Below are 24,023 nucleotides of genomic sequence, written 5' to 3' on the forward strand. Positions count from 1 at the left end.
TAATCAAATATATAAAGTTATTAAGAAACCACACATTTATAGTTGTCTTCACTGTGTTAAGATAATATTGGAAGTCATAACTTGTAAATTTCTTTTACCTCAGAAAATAATGAACGATATTCTGTGATTGTGAAAAACCAAACTGAAGTACAAAAGGGATAATATTGTATGTGTGTTGAGTAAAATATTAGAAATGTAAATTTACTTTCTGGAGTCCATATAAGAAAACACTTCAGGCGAATCTTGTTAAACTGTTGAAGGCAACTTCTGGAGTTGGTGATAATTTGGTTCCAGCCATTTGCATTTGCATTTTCTTCTTTTAAACACAGGATTTCTCTATTTATTTAAGAGTCAGAAAGACAGACATATCTTCTATCTGTTGATTCACTCCCCAAGTGCCCAATACAGCTGGGACTGGTCCATGCCCAGAAACTCAATCAAGGGGAGAGAATCCACTGACTTATGTCGTCAGTTGCTGCCTCCCAGGGCGCTCAAAAGCAGGAAGCAGGAATTGGGAACAGAGTTAGGACTTGAACTTAGGCACTCTGATATAGGATGTGATGTTGGCCTACCAACTAGCATCTTAACCATCAAGCCAGCAGCCACCCTTAATTACCAATCATTTTCACATTCTGGCAAATATTTTGTTTGTAAATATGAAACAACTTATATTTCTAAATGACTAAAGATAACCAGCAACTTGTGTCAATCAGAATATAAGGATATATGTGGAAATCAGAAATGAGCCCTACTAACATTACACTACAATCTAGGAAGAAAATAAGCCCTGATAACATGATACTATACAAAGAAAATCTGTCTCATTTTGTTAAATATGGAAGAAATAGCAATAGGACAATGCAAGTTAGTATGGAATTTCTCAGTTCTGAAGCAATATAGTTCTCTTCCAAAATTGCTATAGTACTGAAAATTAATCAGTGACTGAGGTCCTGAATCTCATAGTCACATGAGGAAAACAGCAGGTGTTTACATTTTCCTATAGGAACTTAGATCACAGCCTCCACAAGAAGACGTTGGCCTACATCCCAGTGCATAAGAAGTGATGCTATGCTATGGGAATTAATATTCTGTTGATATTTCTGTAAGACTTTCAGCAGAAAAATTCATTTAAGAACACTGTGGAGTTTAGGTAAATGTTGACAGAGAATACAGACATGTTAATCTGTGCTGGGAAATCCAGATGGCACCAACTAAGTATATAATTTACGTCAGTGACACCATAAAGGGAGAAACATTTGGGGAGGGAAAAACACAAAAATATATTCAATATAGACCATGTGCTATGTCTGTAACACATGTACAAATTTTCTCCAGTAATTCTACAACATCCTGTTAGAGTCTACATCTGTTGTATCAATAAAGGTATTGAAATATAAGATTATTTATCCAGTTCAAGGGCTTGTAAGTTGCAGACAGAGACACCAGACTTGAAATCAATATTAATAATGAGTTTCTATAACCATTGTTATATTCTTGAAGAAGAAGATATGCATGTAAAATAGATTGAATTTGCTCTTTGGTTTTCATTTGAGTTTTGAGGAAGAGGCAAGAGAGAAAGATAACTGTACAGTTTTGATTTTTAAATCATGGATATTATGCCATTTGCCACAATACAACATATGTAATGATATATTTTAGGATTCAAAAAGTATAAAGTTTATATATTATGAGTTTGAGATGTTCACAGTGCTTAAAAGTGAAAGTTTCTAAATGACGCTGGAAATAAATGTATGAAATTTAGGAAAGATGTTATCAGAGCTCACAGAAGGCAGAAATATATATATCTAGCCTAACTTGGTTTACCGAGCATCTTGCACATTAATGTAGGTTAGCAAATGAATGATGTTGAATTCATAAAAGTTGGTGATATGTCTAAGAATAGAAATAAGCTAATGAGCTTAACAACAGAAACAAGGAGATAATTTAAAAAGTGCTTGGTGTGATCAAAGAGGAATCTAGAAAGGGCAGTACCACAAGGAATTTAGACAATCAAAAATAAAGGAATTTTTAATTTGTCTGATATTACTAAAAGATCAATTGGTGATGTTTCAGAAACTGCCATTTAATTATTTTTAATGGATAATAGAAATATCAGAGAAATACATATAAAATTTTAGTGTTTCAAAATTCCAAAGCTACAGATAATGAAATGTATTGATTTCTTTGGCAGAATAGAAAAAAGTTATTGTTTCCAGAGGAGAGGATGGTTAGGGACAGTGAAGGTAATCTAAATCATCAATCCAAAGAAAATATTTTCAAATGTTGGAATCATGGCACTGATTGCACTGTGTGGTGAAGTGTGCTGTATTGTTGAAACTAGGTAGGACCTTTGAGACTTGAACAAAGTTGGCTGTAATTGAAATGGATTATTTCTGGAGAAAATCATTCTCTCCTAGAGGTAGTTATGACTAAATGAATTTTGTGATTCATGAGGCAACAGAGATATCTCTTTGAAATGAATTTTGCAGTTCCAAACTAAAATAATTCACATAGCTAGATGATTTGAAAAAATATTTTGACATTATTACAAAAAGCTTGTGTGTATATTAAATAGGCTGTTCATTTGATTGGATAAACTGAAAATATAGTTAAAGATGGAAAGATTGTTTAAAGGTAATAAATTTAAAAAAAGAGAGAGATCAAATTTGAAAGCCAGATGATAATTCTTGAATAGCTTGTTTGTTATTGCCACATCATTTTCTATTATGTGCATCAATTTTTTCAATAAATGCCACTATTTAAATTAGCCAGTCTTCTGGTAAGTTTTGTCTGTTAACTTGAATGTTCTCGCCAAAGCAAATATGAAGATTTTTCTCTCATTTTTATATTATAGTGTTTCTCATTATTTTCATTATCACTTCTGACATGGAGATTTCTAAAATATTTATTTCTCTTTTAAACATTTTTCCCAATTAATCCCCATTATATTTCAGTTCTGCAGCTATAATATATTTGTTATGTAATGCATGGATATTTATGCTTTATAAATGTTCGAAAAGTGAGATTTCTCCTCTTTCCCCTGAGAACAAGTTTCATTCTCTTGGGAGTGATATTGTACCATTAAGAATACATGACATACCTCATTGAAAGCAAACAATGTGTAATACTGTGGTGAAATAGTGTTATTAAGAAGGCTGTTAACATTCGTCTGCATCCATAGCAGTGTTTTCTAAGGAGCCAAGTCCCTTTAGAGGCATTTAGAGTATACCTTGATCACAGTGTGCCATAAAATAATAAAGACCAAACCAGAGCTGTTTCCTGACTTGGATCTGACTTGGATTTTTTTTTTTTTTTTAAGTGAAATGCACTCCATGAGCTGGTATCTGGGCCAGTCCTTCCTCCCTCTCCCCCACCCCCGCCCAAAGATTTATTTATTTATTTGAAAGACAGAGTTACAGAGAGGCAGAGGAAGAGAGAGAGAGAGAGAGGTCTTCCATCTGTTGATTCACTCCCCAGATTATCACAACTGCTGGAGCTGTACCCATCCAAGCCAGGAGCCAGGAGCCAGGAGCCAGGAGCTTCTTACAGGTCTCTCAGGTGTGTGCAGGGGCCCAAGCACTTGGATCATCTTCTACTGCTTTCCCAGGCCACAGCAGAGAGCTGGATCAGAAGAGGAGCAACCGGGATTTGAACCAGCACTCAAATGGGATGCTAGCACTGCAGGCGGCTTTACCCGCTATGCCATAGCACCAGCCCCTGGATATGTTGTTTTACATATTTCTTGAATCTGATGTATAACTGAAATGGAAAATGTTAAAAATCTAACCATATTTGCAGTTTAAACACATCATTATATATACCTTTTATAAACATGAGAGGTCTAAGATAAAAGAAGCTATTAATTGTCCAAAAATTATTAAGCATTAAGGATTCTTTATGGGCCAAAATAAAAACGAATCTGACCTCAGAGAAACTATTGTATAACAGCTGAAAGAATCATCCAAATTAGCCTACTAGAGGCCAAACTGAATAGTACAGAAAACTCTGAAGATTTGAATTGAAAATGTCCACAGGCAAAGCAGCTGGCACAAGGGACAGTTGGCAAACTGTAACAAGTCTATGGGCATGACAGATTTTGGATCCTGGGGTACCAGAAGTAAAGAGATGCAGGCCTAAAATCTGTTCTATGTAGGGGAACAGTTGGCAAATGTCACACTAAAGCAGCAAGTAGTGAAGATTCCAACAAGGCAGCCTGGATATCATATCAGTTTTCGTTTCCTTAAGGGGCAAAGGCAGGGGAACCAGGACTAGTGTGTGAAAGAGAAATGAATCAAGCCACAGCTTGACAACTAAGGCAGCTGATCCAGGCAAATAAACTAAACTAATAGAGATTGGGACCTAAAGGAAAAGAGCTTAGGTATCAGATGTCTACAAATTAATGACACACGAGAGACAAAAAGAAACATACATGTAGCACTAGCAACAGCATAACAACTACCAATAGAGGATTACAGAGCTTCTTCCGTCACTTCTTGTTTTATGCTCTCTGAAATATTACACCCATGAACAGCAATAGAGCGACAGATCACCTGAAAGGTAGACAGTTGATTATGGATGTTCACTTTAGAAGAAAACTTTCCAGGGACTCCAAAATTCAGTTTCTTTTCATTCCCCATCCCTGAGTCATTTCTTTTGTTTTCTCTGTATTTTCTCTTAAGTCAAACAGAATTGTTGGACAAAAATTCCATTTGCCCCAGATATAATAAATCCCTTTATTTCCTTGCTCCCCAAGTATAAGTCAATCTACAGTGAGAAACTCATTCAGATTCTCCAGAGTACCCTGTTATTTCACAGTTTTGTTATAATCATCCTTATTCTAGCAAACACATCATGTCTGCCTTCTCCAATGAATATTAGCCTCTCGAGGATGGGAACAGCATCTCCTGGTTCCACTCCTTCCCCAGTGCCTAGTAGAATACTGGAGCACACAAATAATTACTTTGGAGTGACAGAGTGTACAAAACTACAAGAAACAAACACTGGGGGAAGAAGGAAAAGAGCCTGAAAAAAGGGAGGAGAGAAGGAGAAAAGAAAGTTTCATTTGTTCCTCATAGTTGGTGACTAAAGGAGCTATTCTCAGCTGAGATTTCAAATAGAAACGTGTTAAAGTAAATATTTGTACTAATTTATTTTTATTATTTTTTAAAAGATTATTTATTTTATTTGAGAGGTAGAGTTACAGACAGAGAAAGAGACAGAGAGAGATCTTCCTTCCGTTGGTTCACTCCCCAATTGGCCACAATGGTCAGAGCTGGGCCTATTGGAAGCCAGGGGCCAGGAGCTTCTTCCAGGTCTCCCACATGAGTGCAGGGGCCCAAGGATGTGAGCCATCTTCCACTGCTTTCCCAGGCCATAGCAGCGAGCTGGATTGGAAGTGGATCAGCTGGGACTAGAACCTGTGCACATATAGGATGGTGGCACTTCAGGCGGAGGATTAACCTACTGCGCCATGGCAGCAGCCCACTAATTTATTTTTATACATTCTACATTTTTCTATTTGGATATCTGCATTACAAAGAATGAGTTATTTTATCATATTAGCACATGGAAAAACTATTAGAGAATTACAGAAAACATTTGGACAGATGTTACAGTTTTCTTCTCAGTTTTAAAGATCTTATGAAACTTTACCAAGTATATAATGATTTAATGAACATAAGAAATTTCCAAAGCAGTGTTTAATGCCATCACAAAAAGCTAAATAATACAAAAGCAGATTTTAAATATCTCTAAGAACACCTAAAGAAGAATAAACATCTGATTGGAGAAGTATTAATTAAATAGTAGTGTTCTTGGAAACTATAACCCTAGTGAATAAGACTATTCCCGATATTTTAGTTAAATTATTTATAAAATGTTATAAATATATTTATTTCTACAAAGAAAGCTTTTTGTTAGCTTTTAATAAACTGTTGGATGGGGGGAGGCATGTTGTGGCACTGGGACACCAGCATCTCATATTGGCGTGCTGGTTCAAGCCTGGCTGTTTCACTTCTGATCCAGTTCCCTACTCATATACCAAGGACAGCAGCAGAAGATGGCCTAACTACTTGGGCCCTGCCACCCACGTAGGATGTAGGGAATGAGTTCTGGGTTCCAGGCATTAGCCTGGACCTGCTCTGGCCATTGTGGCCAATTTTGGACTGAACCAGAGGATGGAAAACCTCTCTCTCTCTTTCCCAATCTCTCTGGCACTCAGCCTGCCAAATAAATAAATAAATCTTAAACAAGCAAACAAAATATCTCTTGAAGGATCCATCGTGGTTGATTTTGTTAAAGACCCAAAACTACCCCTACACCATCACTACAGCAAGCAGGATCCAGTGCTTCATTTTAACTTCAGTAAGTGAAGTGTGCTCTTGGCATCCTTTCTTGGAACTTAGAATAAAGTATAGAATAAACTATTACCTATTTTGAGAAATAGATACAGAGTTACAATGATCAATCTACAATGAATTTTTGGCAGAAAACTGTCAACTGAGCTATATGCATAGTTTCCTAAAATACATATTTCTTCACATGTTGCTTACAGCAGCCTTGTTAAACCTAAGCATACTATTGCTACTTCAAAGAAGACTGATTCTCTCAGTGATTTTGGAATGGCTTTTCAGTGTTCTAAAGCAGCTAGCAAAGCCTGAAAAGAGTACACATATCTATGCTTGGGAAGTTTTAACTTAGATCCCTTAAACTTGTTTCAAACTATTTATTCTGCTTTGACTCAGAGTGCACTTAGCAAGAAACAAAATCCCTGGTTGAGTCTGGGCAAAACTGTTTTAGAGTTTCCTTCTTTAGCCAGTCTATCAATCTCTGGGATATCCAGGTGCTTTCATGAATGCTTCACACAAAAGGTTTTAGAAAAGTGTTACTAGCCTTACCAGTTTTTTATAGGACACCATCTGTCTTTATGTTTTGTTTTTATTGGCCTGGTTGATAACACTTTCTAAAAACAAATATGTAACCTATTTTACATGTCGTTTTATGGGGAAGGGACATGAAGAGCAGGCATGCTGGTCTGATTACCCTTTAGGAACATGAAGCGATGTTTTCACTTGTGGTATGAACAAACAGATAACACACTGGTCACTTTTCTTTAAGCACTCTTATTTATGATGTCAGTAATCACCTGAGGCTCTTGTCATGCGCTGCCAAGGCTATGGAAGCCTCTTGAGTTCATAAACTCCGACCTTATTTAGACAAGACCATAGTGAAAGTGGAAGTTCTCTCCTCCCTTCAGAGAAAGATACCTCCTTCTTTGGCCCGTTCTTTCCTCTAGGATCTCACTCACAGAGATCTTTCATTTAGGTCATTCTGGTTTTTTTCCACAGTGTCTTGGCTTTCCATTCCTGAGAAACTCTCATGGGCTTTTTAGCCAGATCCAAATGCCTTATGGGCTGATTCTGAGGACAGAGTGCTATTTAGGGCTGTTACCATTCTCTGAATCTGCTGTGTATCCCACTTCCCATGTAGAATCATTCTGTCCTTTTTAATTCTATCAGTTAATATTAGCAGACACTAGTCTTGTTTATGTGATCCCTTTAACACTTAATCCTATCATTATGATCAATTATGAACTTAAACTGATCACTTTGACTAGTAAGATAGCATTAGTACATGCCACCTTGATGGTGTTGATTTGGAATCCCCTGGCACTTTCTAGGTTTACCATTAGGGATAAATCCGAATGAGCATGTGCTGAACTGTACGTCTCCTCCCTCTCTTATTCCCACTCTTATATTTAACAGGGATCACCTTTCAGTTAATTTAAAAGACTAAGAATAATTGTGTGTTTATTAAAGAGTTCAACCAATGATATTAAGTAGAACAAAAAAAAATACTAAAAGGAATAAAATAATAAGTTGTTCCTCGACAGGACAAGGGCTGATCAAGTCATTATTTCTCATAGTGTCTGTTTCACTTCTACAGGATTCCTTTTAGGTGCACAGTTAGTTGTCACAGATCAGGGAGAACATATGATATTTGTCCCTTTGGGACTGGCTTATTTCACTCAGCATGATGTTTTCCAGATTCCTCCATTTTGTTGCAAATGACCAGATTTCATTGTTTTTTACTGCTGTAAAGCATTCTACAGAGCACATATCCCATAATTTATTTATCCAGTCTTCTGTTGATGTGCATTTAGGTTGATTCCAGGTCTTAGCTATTGTGAATTGAGCTGCAATAAACATTATGGTGCAGACAGCTTTTTTTGTTTGCCAATTTAATCTCCTTTGGGTAAACTCCAAGGAGTGGGATGGCTGTGTCATGTGGTAGGGTTATATTCAGGTTTCTGAGGAATCTCCAGACTGACTTCCATAGTGGCTTTACCAGTTTGCATTCCCACAACAGTGGATTAGTGAGTCTTTTTCCCCACATCCTCACCAGCATCTGTTGTTGGTTGATTTCTGTATGTAAGCCAATCTAACCAGGGTGAGGTGAAACCTCATTGTGGTTTTGATTTGCATTTCCCTGATTGCTAGTGATCCTGAACATTTTTTCATGTGTCTATTGGCCGTTTGGATTTCCTCTTTTGAAAAATGCCTATTGAGGTCCCTGGCCCATTTCTTAATTGGGTTGTTTGTTTTGTTGTTGTGGAGTTTTTTTATCTCTTTGTAGATTCTGGTTATTGATCCTTTATCAGTTGCATAATTTGCAAGTATATTTCCCATTCTGCTTGTTGCCTCTTCACTTTCCTGTTTCTTTTGCAGTACAGAAACTTCTCAATTTGATGTAATCACAATTGTTAATTTTGGTTTTGACTGCCTGTGCTCCTGGGGTCTTTTCCAAGAGGTCTTTGTCTGTGCCTATATCTTGCTGGGTTTCTCCAATGTTCTCTAATAATTTGATGGTGTTGGGTCATAGGCTTAGATGTTTAATCCATGTTGAGTGGATGTTTGTGTAAGGTGTAAGGTAGGGGTCTTGCTTCATGCTTCTATATGTGGAAATCCAGTTTTCCCAGCACCATTTGTTGAATAGTGCTTGCTCCAGGAATTGGTTTTAGATCCTTGATCAAATATAAGTTGGCTGTAGACATTTGGATTTATTTCTGGTGTTTCTTTTCTGTTCCATTGGTCTATCCAACTGTTTTTGTACCAGTACCATGCTGTATTGATTATAATTGCCCTGTAGTAAGTCTTGAAATCTGATATTGTGATGCCTCTGGCTTTGTTTTTGTTGTACAGGATTGCTTTAGCTATTCGAGGTCTCCTGTGCCTGCATATGAATTTCAGCACCATTTTTTCTAACTCTGAGACTGGCTGCTCCACTTCTGATCCAGCTTCCTGCTAATGTACCTGGGAAGGCAGTTGTAGATGACTCAAGTACTTGTACCTCAGTCACTCTTTTGGGAACTTTCATTGAGTTCTGGCTCCTGTCTTCAGCCTTTCCCAAACTTGTTTTGATCAGTGAACTAGCAGAAAAAAGTTCTTTCTCCATCTCTCCCTCTCTCTGTCACTATGATTTTCAAATAAATAGATTAATAAATAGACCCTTTAAAAATGAGTTTTAATTGTGGAATACTCTGGATTTATCTCTAATCACTGTATAACTTTTTAAATTGTAATTTCCATATCTATATAATGATCTTCATGATTTATTACAAACTGATTGAGAGTTGTCATTTGAAACAACCAACACTAATGATGGCTCTGATTAATGTGGAGTAAATGCTAGCCTCCAATTTCTACTGAAATTGTTTACTCATTTGTTAGCATGCTGTGTATATAATTTGCTAGTAGTAAACTGCAAGCCAAGGAAATTCAATTTGCATGTTCATGTACACATCCTCTCCAAGGAGTTACAGGAATTCCCATTCCTGTTACAGTATTAGGAATGATGTTCACCTTATGTTCCTCATTGTCTGTTCTTTCTTACCCATAGAAACAATAATTTCAATAATTTCTTAATTTTAACTTAATGGTTCATCAAATTAAGAAAATAACTTCATATTTAGCTTCCAAACATTTTGAATGCTGTTAGTGTTTAAATGTAGGAGGAAGAAGTGTGACCGTTATTTTATATTGGAGTTGTTGAAATATCCTGATGTGTTTGAAATAGGGATAGATGGTACTTTGAGATTTCTGTTGTCCAATTTTATCAAATTTTGAAGTTGCATCTGGTAAGCAATAACAAATGGCCATAGAAGATGTGATATACTTATCAAGGCAATAAGTGATCATACAGTCTGCTTTATGAATTGATTTTTTTATTGGACTATAAAAGATTGCTTCCCAGAGCCGTGACTTTGTGTGTCTGTGTGTGTGTGTGTGTGTGCCGCTTTGTTTCTATTGACATCATGGTGCTCAGGCCTTGACCCCGTTCTTCTGCAGAGGGTCTCCTTACTGCTCCTTCCACAGCTATTGCTTGGTCTTCAAGTTTTCCTCGTGCTTGTTGAGCCAGTGGATCATGGTGTGTGACTTCTTGGACCACAAGTCCAGAGGCTCATACTTCTTGCTTGTGTAGAATTTCCCGAAGTGTTCTATCTGAGTCTGGTAATGTTGGTGGAACACGACCGTGGATTTGTGAACAGCTCGGTTCTTGGAGAGCTCTGAGTCTGTATCACCTGTTAACTTTGGTGACTCGCTGCTGGGACAGCTCCACCTTCAGGTCGTCCAGTGTTTCAGCAGCCCCTCTTTCTTGCTAGGAAGGTTCTCAGCCTTGATTTTAGCTGTTACTGCACAAGCCCTGTCCCCATGGCTACTTGGTCCATGACCTTTTAAGGTGCACCATGTAAATAAAAATTTTTCCTAAAGTATGCACTTAGGAAATTTAAGAAACATATCAAATTTAATACGTACTTCATCTGAATTTGTTTGCCCTGGCACAGAAATCAGAGGGGAAATTTTTGAAGACAGCAGTGGCTTAAGGAAGTGTGAGTGGACTTTACTCAGACAGAATCCTTGATATGGAGTGGGTTATTCAAGGCGGGGATTGGCAGCCTATGCCTTGGGAAACTTCAGATCTAATATCTGAAAATGAGGAGGACAACTGAACTAGAGTAATCATAGTGTGAAAGTTCTCCAGTTTAGATCATGATATATGCACAGTAGCTCAGTAGTGCTAACTTTTGTGAAGCTACTTATTCTAAAGCTCTGTGAAAAGTCTGCAGACCATCCTTTTATTTTTTCTTATTTTTTAAAAAAAGATTTATTTATTTATTTATTTGAAAGTCAGAGTTACACAGAGAGAGGAGAGGTAGAGAGAGAGAAATAGAGAGAGAGAGGTCTTCCATTCATTGGTTTACTCCCCAATTGGCTGCAACAGCTGCAGCTGTGCCGATCCAAAGACAGGAGCCAGGAGCTTCTTCTGGGTCTCCCATGCAGGTGCAGAGCCCCAAGGACTTGGGCCATCTTCTACTGCTTTCCCAGGCCATAGCTGAGAGCTGGATTGGAAGTGGAGCAGCCGGGTCTCGAACCAGCACCCATATGGGATGCCAGCGCTTCAGGCCAGGGCATTAACCCGCTGTGCCACAGCGATAGCCCCCATCCTTTTATTTTTAAAATATTCATTAATTAGGTGATTTTGAATAAAGGAAGACGTTAAGGGCAAAGTGAACATACATATGACAGCATAAGGCATTTTATGAAGAAACTAAGAACAAAGGATAAACTATCTAGCATATATCAGTAATACATACAATGAAAAAATAACAAACAAACTCAATACAAAAATGAGCAGCAGATACATGTTTTGAATCCTATGCAGAGATTTTTTTTAATAATATGCATTTTGATGTACTTCTTTATAAACTCACATATGCATGAATTTTAATATTTTTGGACCAAAATAAAGTTTTAATTCTATTTTCAAGAGACTTTTTAAAATTTCACTTATTTGCTAGATGGAAAGAGAGCAGGTAAAGATATCTCATCCACCAGTTCATCACCTATATACCTCTAACAGCCCAGCTATGGCTGAAGATGGGAGCCCGGAACTGAATCCAGGTCTCCCACATGGTAGGTAGCAGGAGCCCAACTATTTGAGCCATCACTGCTGCCTAATAGGGTCTGTGCTAGAAGAAACTTAGCGTCAGCACCTGGGGCCAGTATTCAAAACCAGGCACTTCAATGTAGGAAGCATGCATCCTACCTGGCATTTTAAACACTGGACCAAAAGCCTACACCTCCATGGACCAAAAGCCTACACCTCCATGAACTTTTGGAAGTACCTTCGAATATTTGGAAAACAAACTCAAAAGTCCGATTAGCATAGGATGTGGTGTATAAACACATATTGAGGATGCAAATTAATCTGGTATATGATTTTATACCTGTTGGTCTGGAAATATATTAAAACTAGAATATGCAAACAATCAAGGAATATTTGCTGGTGGAAGTGCAAAATTGCAAAATGCTGCTAATTAGTCAAACCAAATATACATGAACAGAGTGGACTTATTGAATACTAATAATGTGCTATTTGTGTCATTTTTATATTTAAAGATATATATGCATATATATATATATATACATATATATGTCATTAGTCTGAGGATGAAGAGGGAAGGCTTTGTTTTTTCTTGAGAATATTTTGACTACTGATTTCCTGTCTCACCTTTATACTTTTATCTGTCCTGCCACTTGGTAGCTACATATATAATTATACAATATGTAATTCCTGAACATACATCTTGAAAAATATCCTCTTGTTCTGAACACTGCTTGTCACATGTCCTTCAGATAGAAATGGCTAGCTGATTACAAATCTCTGCTCTAACATGACACCCTGCCTAGGTAATCTCAATAGCTGGTGACCTGCGTTTAGTCGTGTGTTGATGGCTATAGCATTATTTATTGGGAACATACAAAGAGACTGCACATAAGTACATTCATATGAGTGATTCAGACCAGGGTTGCCTATTTGGAATCATCAGCTTAGAGTTGCAGCCATGAATTAAAAAACAAGACATGGCAATCAAGTGAGATGTCAATATGCTATAACTCTACCACTTCTGTGAAGTATAAATGAATTATAAATGAATAGAAGGAGTTCCAGGTTTAAGAAGCCAAATATTGAAAATTCTGGTTGCTTTCTTTTAAAAAAAGGACATAAAATTCAAGAACACATAGTACCTGACTTAGATTTGTTTAATTTACAATATTTCAACTTTACAACTATACAAAAGTGATATATATTCAGTAGAGATTATATTTCAAATTTTAATTTTTATTCCATGATAGCAAAATGAGCTTGTAATCCTGGACAATGGCAGTGAGCCATAGTTCCCAGTCAGCCATGAGAACTCCATAGCAGATAACTGATAGTCCACAGTGTCCTGTGTTGCTAAAATATGATGCTCACTGGGTTAAGTGCCTTACATGTACTTTCAACTTGTGATATTTTCACTTTGACATATGTAGCACGAGATAACCCATTGTAAGCCAAGGAGTATCTCCAAGCTACTTATATCAGGGAAAACATCAGAAGAGTAAAGACATGACCTATAGGCTGGGAGAAGTGTTTTCAGGGTACACATCTAATAAGTGGTTAATAATCAGAATATTATAAGTAACTCAATAGACTAAATTGCACTTTAAAAAAAGAACTAATTATCTAAACAGACACTTCTTGAAGAAATACATATAAATAGCCAGCAGGTACATGGAAAGAATATCCAACATCACTATACTTCAGGGAAATGCAAATAAAAACTACAATGGAATATCATCTCCCATTAAATTGGCTATGATCAAAATGGCAAAAGATACAACGTATTGGCAAGGAGGTGGAGAAAACACAGCACTGGCGTACTGCTGTTGGGAATGTAAATTAGTACATACGTTATGGAAAACAGTAAGGAGGCTCCTCAAAAAACTAAAATAGACCACATTATAATCCAACAATCCCACATGTAGTTATATATTCAAGGGAAATGAAATAATTATTTTGAACAGATATCTGCGCTTCCATGTTTATTAAAGCATTGTAAACAATGACCAAGGAGTATAAACAAATTATGCATCTGAACCCTGATGAATGAATATAGAAAAACACAGTACTCATCACAGTGAGGTATTATCCAGTCCTAAAAAAGGATGCAATTGGAAGTCAATATATTAAGAGAAATAAGGCAAAAAAAGACAAGTACCATATGGCCTTGCTCATATGTGGACCCTTAAAAAATTGATCCTTGGAAAGTGAGAGTAGTATGATGGCTGTGATGCTGTGGAGAGATGGAAGAAAGAAGGGGTGAGGAAAGGTTGATGAATAGATTTTAAGTATCATTGGATAAGAGAAAGAAATTCTGTCATACTAGAGTAACTATCAATAATTACAATATTACATTTATTTTTCTTAACAAAAAAGAAGGAAAGATTATGAATGTTTATACCACAATATTTGAGAAGACAGATATGTGTGTACCTGAATTTGCATATCATATAATGTATATATGTATGAAAACATTACATGTTATCCATTAATCTGTATATTTTAATGTATCAGTTAAACATAATTTTTTAAAAATGAATGAAATGGTAAAAAATAGCTATGTATCAGTTTTTTTAGAAAGTATATCAACCAGAAACTTTAAAATATTCAGAAAAATAGCATAATGCTTGAAATAGTTAACTGCTTAACATACCACTCAAACACTTTTTTTCCCTAAAGGTCTGGATGCATGATGTTTGATCACTTCCTCAAATATTCTTGTCAGGAGAGAACTTCTGATCTGGGTATACTTTAAAGAGAACCAAGTCTTCTTTCTCTTTTATGCAAGTGATTGCTGAATGAATATCCCAAAGACTAGCTTCTGGCTTTGCACAAAAATCAAGATTTTTTTTAAGCTCATACATTTAAAATTGGGTACAACAGAACACTTTTATATTTAGTAGAATCTCTGACTAGAGATTCTAAGCTATCTCTCAAATCTTTGTATTTATCCAAATGCTCTCTGTTTTTGGTGACCTCTAGGAAATTAACATATGCCACAACCCATCAGTACCATGAAACATGGAAAGAAGAAGCTAGATCCTTTAGAGATAGCTGGAAAAGCTGGGGTACTTCTTCTGTTCTCATGGTGAAGCTGAAAGCAAGCATATTCTCATTTTGTCTGCACTAAAATAAGGAGAGGATCTGTGGCAGATGTCTGCTCTCATGTTCAGATTGCACATTCTAATCTCAGAAAAAAGACCCACTGGAACTGGCCTGATCTATGTATTCCTTTTTTTTTTTTTTTTTTTCTTGTGGTCTTAAATGTCTCAGGAATGCAGAGGCCCATTAGATCCAGACCTTAGGTGGTAAAGGAAGCAGTTCATTGGGTTTAAGCTATGGAAGTTGTAACACTTGATGTGTGAAGAAGCCACTTCCAGGAAGACTTGGTAGACCTGGATTGTCACTGGTGTGGGCCAAGAATGAAGGCTTGAGACCTGCCAAGCTCTGGTTCAGGTTGCCAGATGTGGCCTATCAATCTGCTAATACAAGCTAGTTAGAAGCCAGGCCTTCAAGTAGCCACTGGAGGAGTGTGTAGGAAGCCTTTTCCAGAGAGAACCAGAAACTGCATTCCAGACCTGCCCTTTCTACTGCTCTCAAGAGATAGAGGCCTTGGAAGTATTTGCACATTTGTTCACAATCGCCTATCTGTTCTGTGGTCTAATAACCAAAATACATAGCAACATAAACAATCCAATAGCATGACTGAAAAAATCTATTTAAAAACAGGCAGACAGCTTGAATAGACATTTCTCTAAAGAAGACATAAGTCATAAATAGTCATTAAATATGCTCAAAAATGCCCAACAGCATTTAATCACGGTAATCCAAATTAAAACCACAATGAAGTATTAAACAATATCTATTAAAATGACTGTTATCAGTCAAATGAAAAAAGGATTGATGAAGATGTGGAGAAAAGGAAAACTTTGAATATTATTGGTCAACATGTAAATTAGTATAGCCATTACTATAAATTAGTACAGCCATTCCTCAAAAAAAGGCAGATTGCTATATTCATATGATACAGCTATCCTATTACTGTTTTATAACCAAAGGGTTTAAAATCAGTATTTCAAGGATATGCATGTACTCTCATGTTCCTTACAGCATTATTTATTATCAACCAGATAGAGAAATAAACAAATATCCCATCAAAGTATCAATGGGATAAAAAAGGCTATATAGTTTAAGCTGTTAAGCATGATCTCAGGTATATTTGAAGAACTAACAATTTCCTTAAATACCTTTAAAAATGGATGAATAAACAAGGCATATCCTATATCTTTTGCAAGACTATTTCTTCATTTTCTGATCATACAGGATATACATTTCCATTGCAGAACAATTCATGACATAGAAATAAGTATAAAGAATCATCTTTTATACATCAACCCTATCATTTATTTTTAATTCTTACCATAATAAAGGAATTTTTTTTCGTATTGGTATCAAGATGGTCATTTCTCCTAAACTTTGCATCCCTTAATTTCTTACTTCCTCAACAAATTTAGGCTATCAGTTAGCCTCGGATCTTTAAATCTCTGTATCACTTGTCTTCTTTTCACTAGGAAATGACACTGGCTGAACCAGATAAATGGGCATCAGAGGCACTGATAACATTAAATCAATCATTTATTGATCCATTTAGATGAAATAATAAAAGCTCATTTTTCTTTTATTTGACTGTTATTGTTTATCTTGCTGCAATTATTTGAATAATTTCAGGAATAGCACAGGTCTGAAAGAACTTGAAGATTCCTTAAATTTCATTCTATTTTCAAGCAGGATGGCTTCAATGTCTCTGCAGAAAGACAGGATTCCTGGTTATCATTGTCATTCACCAGGAGTTTCAGTCAAAATACTCATTTTTGCACAACTAAATGTTAGAAACTTCTATTGTGTAAGTATATATAGATACTTTGTCCAGCCAGCTAAGGCAGCTCCTGTCTGGAATCAAGGCTGCAGGACCGCTCCCCTCCCTATCACACAGGGCCAGGCCGGGCCGGCGGCCCCAGAACAGGCTTGGTGGCAGTGTCTGGCCCCTTGTGGGGGCTCCGGGGCTCATCTGCCCTCCACCCGTCACCGCGTGAGATCTGTGGACCACTGGTTCCTTTTCCCTCAAATAAAAAATAAATGACTTGTTAAAAAAAAAAAAGAAAGAAATAGAAGACAAAATCTTGAAATCTATAGTTTTATCATGATATGTGATTTTATGAACACTGAAGATATATCATGTGTTTTTCTATCTCCATTTGGTTTATCTGAAAAACCTTGAGTAATATAGCAAAGCAGCTACATTTTATTTTATTAAAATATTTCTTGAGTTATAACTATAAAGGAGGCACTGTGCTCCATATTTTAAATATAAATATACATAGGTAAAATTTATAGTATTCAAACAGCTCATAACAATCATGGGGTCCAGCGCCATGGTTCACTTGGCCGCTTGCGGTGCCGGCATTCCAGATTCTAGTCCTGGTTGGGTGCCGGATTCTGTCCTGGTTGCTCCTCTTCCAGGCCAGCTCTCTGCTGTGGCCCGGGAAGGCAGTGGAGGATGGCCCAAGTCCTTGGGCCCTGCACCCACATGGGAGACCAGGAGAAGAACCTGGCTCCTGGCTTCGGATCAGCGCAGTGCGCTGGCCGTAGCGGCCATTTGAGGGGTGAACCTATGGAAAAGGAAGACCTTTCTCTCTGTCTCTCTCTCTGTGTCTAACTCTGCCTGTCAAAAAATAAAAAAAAAATCATGGGGAAGCATATAAAAATAATTTGAAGAATGTACTTTAATGCGACCAAAGATTATTGCACATAAAACTGGAGCACTACTGAAAGGGAAATAACTTTAATTTGGAATAAATGAAAAGGGGCAGGTAGACATTCCAGAGTAGTATTAAATAACAGCCTATGTTTAAAAATATTATTGGAAACTACCTAGAGAATTCTACCTCATCTTCTGATTATGAGTAGACTCTAGAGTCTTGCTGTTTGACCTCCAATTCTGGCTTTTTCAAAGGTAGTCAAGCTAAGAGGAGGTTACACCAAGATGGTGGGAGCGCTAATGGTTAAAGAATTAGTTAATTAGCATATTAACTATATTGCCAAAGGTCATCCAGTTAGGAAATGACAGAACCAATATTTGATCTTAATCTTTTCAATTACTCTGAAGAAGAAAAGCAAAAATCAATTAAAGCAGGAGAAACTGAATTGTATCATTTCTCAGAGGGAAAGTTAGACACATTGAATTAATTTTATTTTATACAGTGGCTTGGAGGAATATGAATATCTTTGGAAATTGATGTGCTGAAAATTATACAAGGAAAGATTAATTTTGTGGAAGGATCCAGTACCAATGGATTTGGGAACAATGGGTTTATCAATGACAGCCCTGGAAGAAACAGAAGGCACACCCTGGAGAGAAGAGTAAAATGGTACAGCTATCAGAAGAGCTTTGTCTGTAGGGGCACAGACACAGCCAGCCAATGACAACCTCAGGGAGAGAACTCAAAGAATGAATATCCTCTCTTACACTCCTTCCTTTCTCAGATCTCCTTCCCAGTTGGCAGAACTGAATCTAAAGGACAAGACAGCCAATGAGGTCTTGTTCCTATAGCCTCCTGAATTAGGGAGTTGACTCTATGGCTCACCTCATATGGATATACTGCAGTTGTCCAAATAGAAATAATACCATAGTTGTAGAAGAGACATCATAACTAGAGTGAAAGAACTGGTATAAAAGAGGTCTGGACAGTACTTGAATATGATATGTCAAATATAATTTAAGCCAATTTACAATATTCTAGACATAGAACTCATTACCAAGAAAAGCAGTACAGTCAGAGTGGAGCAGGCAGGGTGGGAGCATGGGCGGGAGGGAGGGCAGGGTGGGAAGTATCATTATACTCTTAAATCTGTATATATGAACTACATGATTTTTTTTTACCTTATATAAATTTTAAAAAATTAAAAAACACCAATTTGCTATGTGTCCAATCACATAGCAATCACATGAATTTAGAATCATTGTGAGAAATGTTAAGCAAAATACTTTCTGCACACAGAATTAAAACTAATGTGACAAATTTAATGACATTCATATGCCACATATGCCCTTTCTTGTATTATTTTTTATCGTGATATCATTATAGTAGAAGTGAAATGGCATTATGAACAACTGATACACAATGTCTTTAGGGGCAGTGGCAGGATTTTAATGTAAATGTTGCCAATTGTTACTTGAGTACTTAATTTACTCCTTATCCGCTATTGATGCCTCTATAACAGTAATAGTAGGTTCTTGTGAAATGCCTTTATGAATAACTGATAAGATTATATAAAAATAAAAACAATTGGGCTCAATTTTGTTCCTCCAGTCTTTTTAATTTCCAAAACCTCTGCTCAGTATCTCATCAGCCACTTTGTTAGCTCGCGCTCTCTCTCTCTCTCTCTCTCTTTTGGACAATTTTCATCATTCTTACATTTCTTGAGATTTCCTGTTTGCTAGCGTTGGAATTTTGAATCATTATTCCTTTGAGAGCTATTGAAAGTCATCCAAGAGATTTTGTTTAAAAATTCTGTATAGCTAAAATCATTCTCAGTATTAGGACTGGTCTTCAAAAATCTTGTTGATCTATTAATAAAAATCAGCATTTTTTTTAGATTTACTTGCATGTAGATAATGCATAAATGTGTTTAGAAACCAGTTAGACTTTTATCTTCCTCTATATTTTTCTGGTCTCAAGGAGCTTGTAGTTTTTGAAATTTCATAAGTTTATCAGTTCAACTTCTGTTTTTTGGAGAAAAAAAAAAAAACTCTGGTCTGGATATCATTTAAATGAATTTCTCTCCAGTCCTACTTTGATATCATCAAAAATTGGAAGTATTTGCTCACACAATCTTTAGAGATTATTTATTGTAATAACATAATTTTATTGAATAATTTTCTAATAAAAAAAAACAAATCATTGCAAGGTAATATGCACACTGATTTTAAAGTAATTTAAAAATTTATATATGGAAAACACTTGATATAAATAGTTAAATCCGGGGCCAGTGCCATGGCAAACTTGGTTAATCCTCTGCCTGCGGCGCCAGCATCCCATATGGACACCAGGTTTTAGTCCCGGTTGCTCCTCTTCCAGTATAGCTCTCTACTGTGGCCCAGGAGGGCAGTGGAGCATGGCCCAAGTGCTTGGGCACCTGCACCCAATGGGAGACCAGGAAGAGGCACCTGGCTCCTGGCTTCGTATCGGCGCGGTGCCAGCCATAGCAGCCATTTGGGGAGTGAACCAACGGAAGGAAGATCTTTCTCGCTGTCTCTCTCTCTCACTGTCTAACTCTGTCAAATAAAATAAATAAATAGTTAAATCCCCCATCTGAGGATTATTCATTTTAAACAAAAGGTTTATTCACTTATTTATTTGAAAGAGTGTTGGTCCAGGAGGTAAAAGAGAGTGAGAGTGAGAGTGAGAAAGAGAAAGAGAGGGGCAGAGATATCATAAAATAAGGAAAAAACAAATTATAATATAGATATCATTGCATAAACTGGCAGGAGATGAAGCAAAGTGAACTTCAGAAAAGTAAATTGCTTCATCTCCTGCCAGTTTATGCAATGATATCTATATTATAATTTGTTTTTTCCTTATTTTATGTTTTAGTAAAATAACTTTTCATTATTTCTTGTCTTTAATTGGCTAGTTTCTCTCTTACTTTCTGTCCTAAATTTCATGTCAACCTAGCATTTCTTTTAGGTGTTTTGTTGATCAAAGATCAGATCAACTTATCAAAACCAGATATATTGGTTGGGGAATTACTGGATTACTCCAAAATATAGATAACAAATGATAAAATTCCAAAAATGTTTCTGGCCAGCTTTTTGTTACCAGCAACACTAGAACTGATGGCAGGTCTATAACAGACCACTTGACAATAGTCATATAGTTATGTTCTCAGAGTAGAAGTAGACTCCAGTGAAGAGACACAACTAAGGAGATAATTACAGTGTTGACATATTAGAGTGAGCTGGAAATCTACTATTACATTGTTTACATATATATGTGAGCTGGTGATCCACTGTCACATGGTCATTTTCTGGAAGTATATAACTATGTGGGTGCTATACCCAGAACACTGTCATTTGATACTGCAAGCATAAGTAATTTGGAGGAAAGGACTTTACAGATAGAAAACCAAACTCAGTATCGATAAAGCTTTATTTTGAAAAAAAATTCCAGTGTACTTTATAAATATTTAATATGTCAAATTTATTTGCTTAGATTTATCTTAATACACCTTGAATAAAACTGGTATTTATCCAGATATTTTTACCTTGAAGGGAAACACATGGAATTCATAGAATCATTGCATATGGTTGGTTGTGAAACAAAAATAAGAGTGATATCTATTTTTAAAACTTTGGTTTTAAAATAGCCCCTGATCTTTAAAGTGGTATTCATAAGTATTTTCCGTGGCTTATTCTGATAAATTAATTTCAATTGATTATATTACTTAAGGCCTGACCTATATTTTGAATTTGCAATGAATAAATAAAAATAAAATATGAATAACTGAGTGACATTAGATATAATACAGCAAATTAAAATGAATTTGTGGCCACTGGATATATATGCTGGAGTATTCTCACTTCCTATACAGGTCATACTCAGCCTTGTTGCCGAGAAAATCACTATACATAAAGCCTTTTGGGTGGAAACACAAACTTCTGGGCATCTAGGTCTCTTCCTCCTTATCCAGCTGGGAGGCTTTTTATGCCTAGGTTGTTTCCTTAAAATAATATGTAATGTTGTATGTAGGGCGAGATTTCCAGCTGATGATAGTTGATAACTACATAAGTAGTGCAAAGTGAGGGAAAATGACTGCGATGTCTTAATAAGAACTCAAGTTGTATAGATTAGCATTGGTCTTCATGTTACTAGATGGTTCTTTCTCTTAATTTTAGTGGTTTTCAGATGTCCTACTAGGAGAGATTTAACTAATATTGGCCTTACCTGTGGGGAGAGACACCATTTGAAGTAGAGTAATAAATAATCCTTGGAACATTAACTTATAAACATGAAACAAATTCTCTTCATTATGTCTAAAATTTTGTTTGGAAATTTATTTTTCTTGATTTACAAAAATGTATGCATGAATGTACACATATAGCTTTCTTCATATTCATTGTCTTTATTCCATCATTCAACTTAATAATGGTCAGCTTTAATTTGAATGGAAAAATATTTGGCGTCTAAAAATTGGACAACTCTAGCAAGTGCGTAAATGGAAAGCACTTGGATTTTGTTATGATAAAGGCTTGTGAAAGCACTTTAGTGAACAGCTACAGTAGAAATTTAAAATTCTATGCTGGTGTAAAAACTTTCTGTCACAGGGTTTAAAATATAATTTCCACTTCTCTACATGCCTAAAGTTTTCCTAAACTATAAGAAAATCTCAAAAAAGTTTATAAAAGGTTGAGCTTATATTTTATTTTTTTTGGAAGGTGACTATAGATAACATCATTTATGTATATTTCTCTTTTAAAAAATTGGAGAGAGGAGTTTGAATGCTTTTACCATAAAGAAATCTTTATTTATTTAAAATTTATTTTATGTATGAATTTATGTATATATGTATATATGTAAGGGAGCACCAGGGAGAAAAAGATGCAGCAGACAGGGCTCCCATGTCCTGGATTACATTTGAAATATGTACCAAGGCCTTGAATCATGGATGAAGCCAGGAGCCATGGGAGCCATCGCTACTGCCTCCCAGGGTCTGCACTGTGAAAAAGCTGGAGTCAGGAGCTGGATGTAGGTATCAAACTCCATCATAACTTTTATTATTTCTTTCTTTTTTTTAATTTTGGATGTGGGGAGTGTTTAAAATAATTTTTTAGAGACAGAGTGAAACACTCTCAATCCACAGGTTCCCTCCTAAATGCCTGCAATAACTAAGGATGGGCCAACTTCAAAGCTGGGAGCTGGGAACTCAGTCTAGGTCTCCCAGGTGAGTGGCCGGTAATTGGATCATTTCAGCCATTACTGCTGTATCCCAGGGTGTGGTTTTGTAGGAACAGAGTCAAGAATCAGAACACAAACAAGCAAAAACAAAAAATAAAATTAATGTATATGATTTGATTATTGTTTACAGTCCTTGTTTATATTTCTGTGGAATATTAAAGAGTCTTTCTACTTCTTACTTGTTGAACATATGGTTAGTGGTTCATTAAGCCTGTGATTATAAAGTAAGTTGAAAATATGTTTTTGCAAACATTAAAGGAAAAAAGGAAGGAAGGAAGGAGGGGGAATTTAGGGAGCAGGGAGAGAAGGAGGAATGTATGGTTATCTTCTTAGTATTGTATCTATGAAATATATGAAATTTTTTATATTAATAAAATTTTAAAAAATTTTGTTTTGTTTTGCTTTTTAGTGGCCCATATGGGGATCAAACCTGTGGCAATTTTTTTTTTAAAGCCAGAGCATTGAGCCCAGACATTTTGACATGAAATGCAGATATATTAACCACTAGGCCAAACACCCAGCCTCACATCATAATGCTCATTAGTGTAAATTGAGATCAGCTACTTTTTTTTTAGCTTTCACATATGAAAGTGTCTGTCTGTGTCTGACTTACATCACTTAACATAATGATCTCTAGTGCCATCCATTTTCTGCAAATATCACCCAATTGAGAGGCCCAGATTGAGTTCTGACTCACTCCTTTCTCCCTGTCCTGGCCATGTCTATTGTAGATATTTGTGGAGAACACCAGTGGAAGAAGGGTCTCTCTCTGTTTGTATTTGTCTCTTTCTCTGTGTCTCTGCTTTTCAAATAAATGAAAAAAATGAGATATGCAATGTGACAATAAATAAATATTTTTTTTTTGACAGGCAGAGTTAGACAGTGAGAGACAGAGACAGAGAGAAAGGTCTTCCTTTTTCCGTTAGTTCACCTCCCAAATGGCCGCTATGGCTGGCGTGCTGTGCCAATCCGAAGCCAGGAGCCAGGTGCTTCTCCTGGTCTCCCATGCAGGTGCAGGGGCCAAGGACCTGGGCCATCCTCCACTGCCCTCCCAGGCCACAG

Source organism: Lepus europaeus, chromosome 11 (assembly GCF_033115175.1).
Source record: "Lepus europaeus isolate LE1 chromosome 11, mLepTim1.pri, whole genome shotgun sequence".
NCBI lineage: Eukaryota > Metazoa > Chordata > Mammalia > Lagomorpha > Leporidae > Lepus > Lepus europaeus.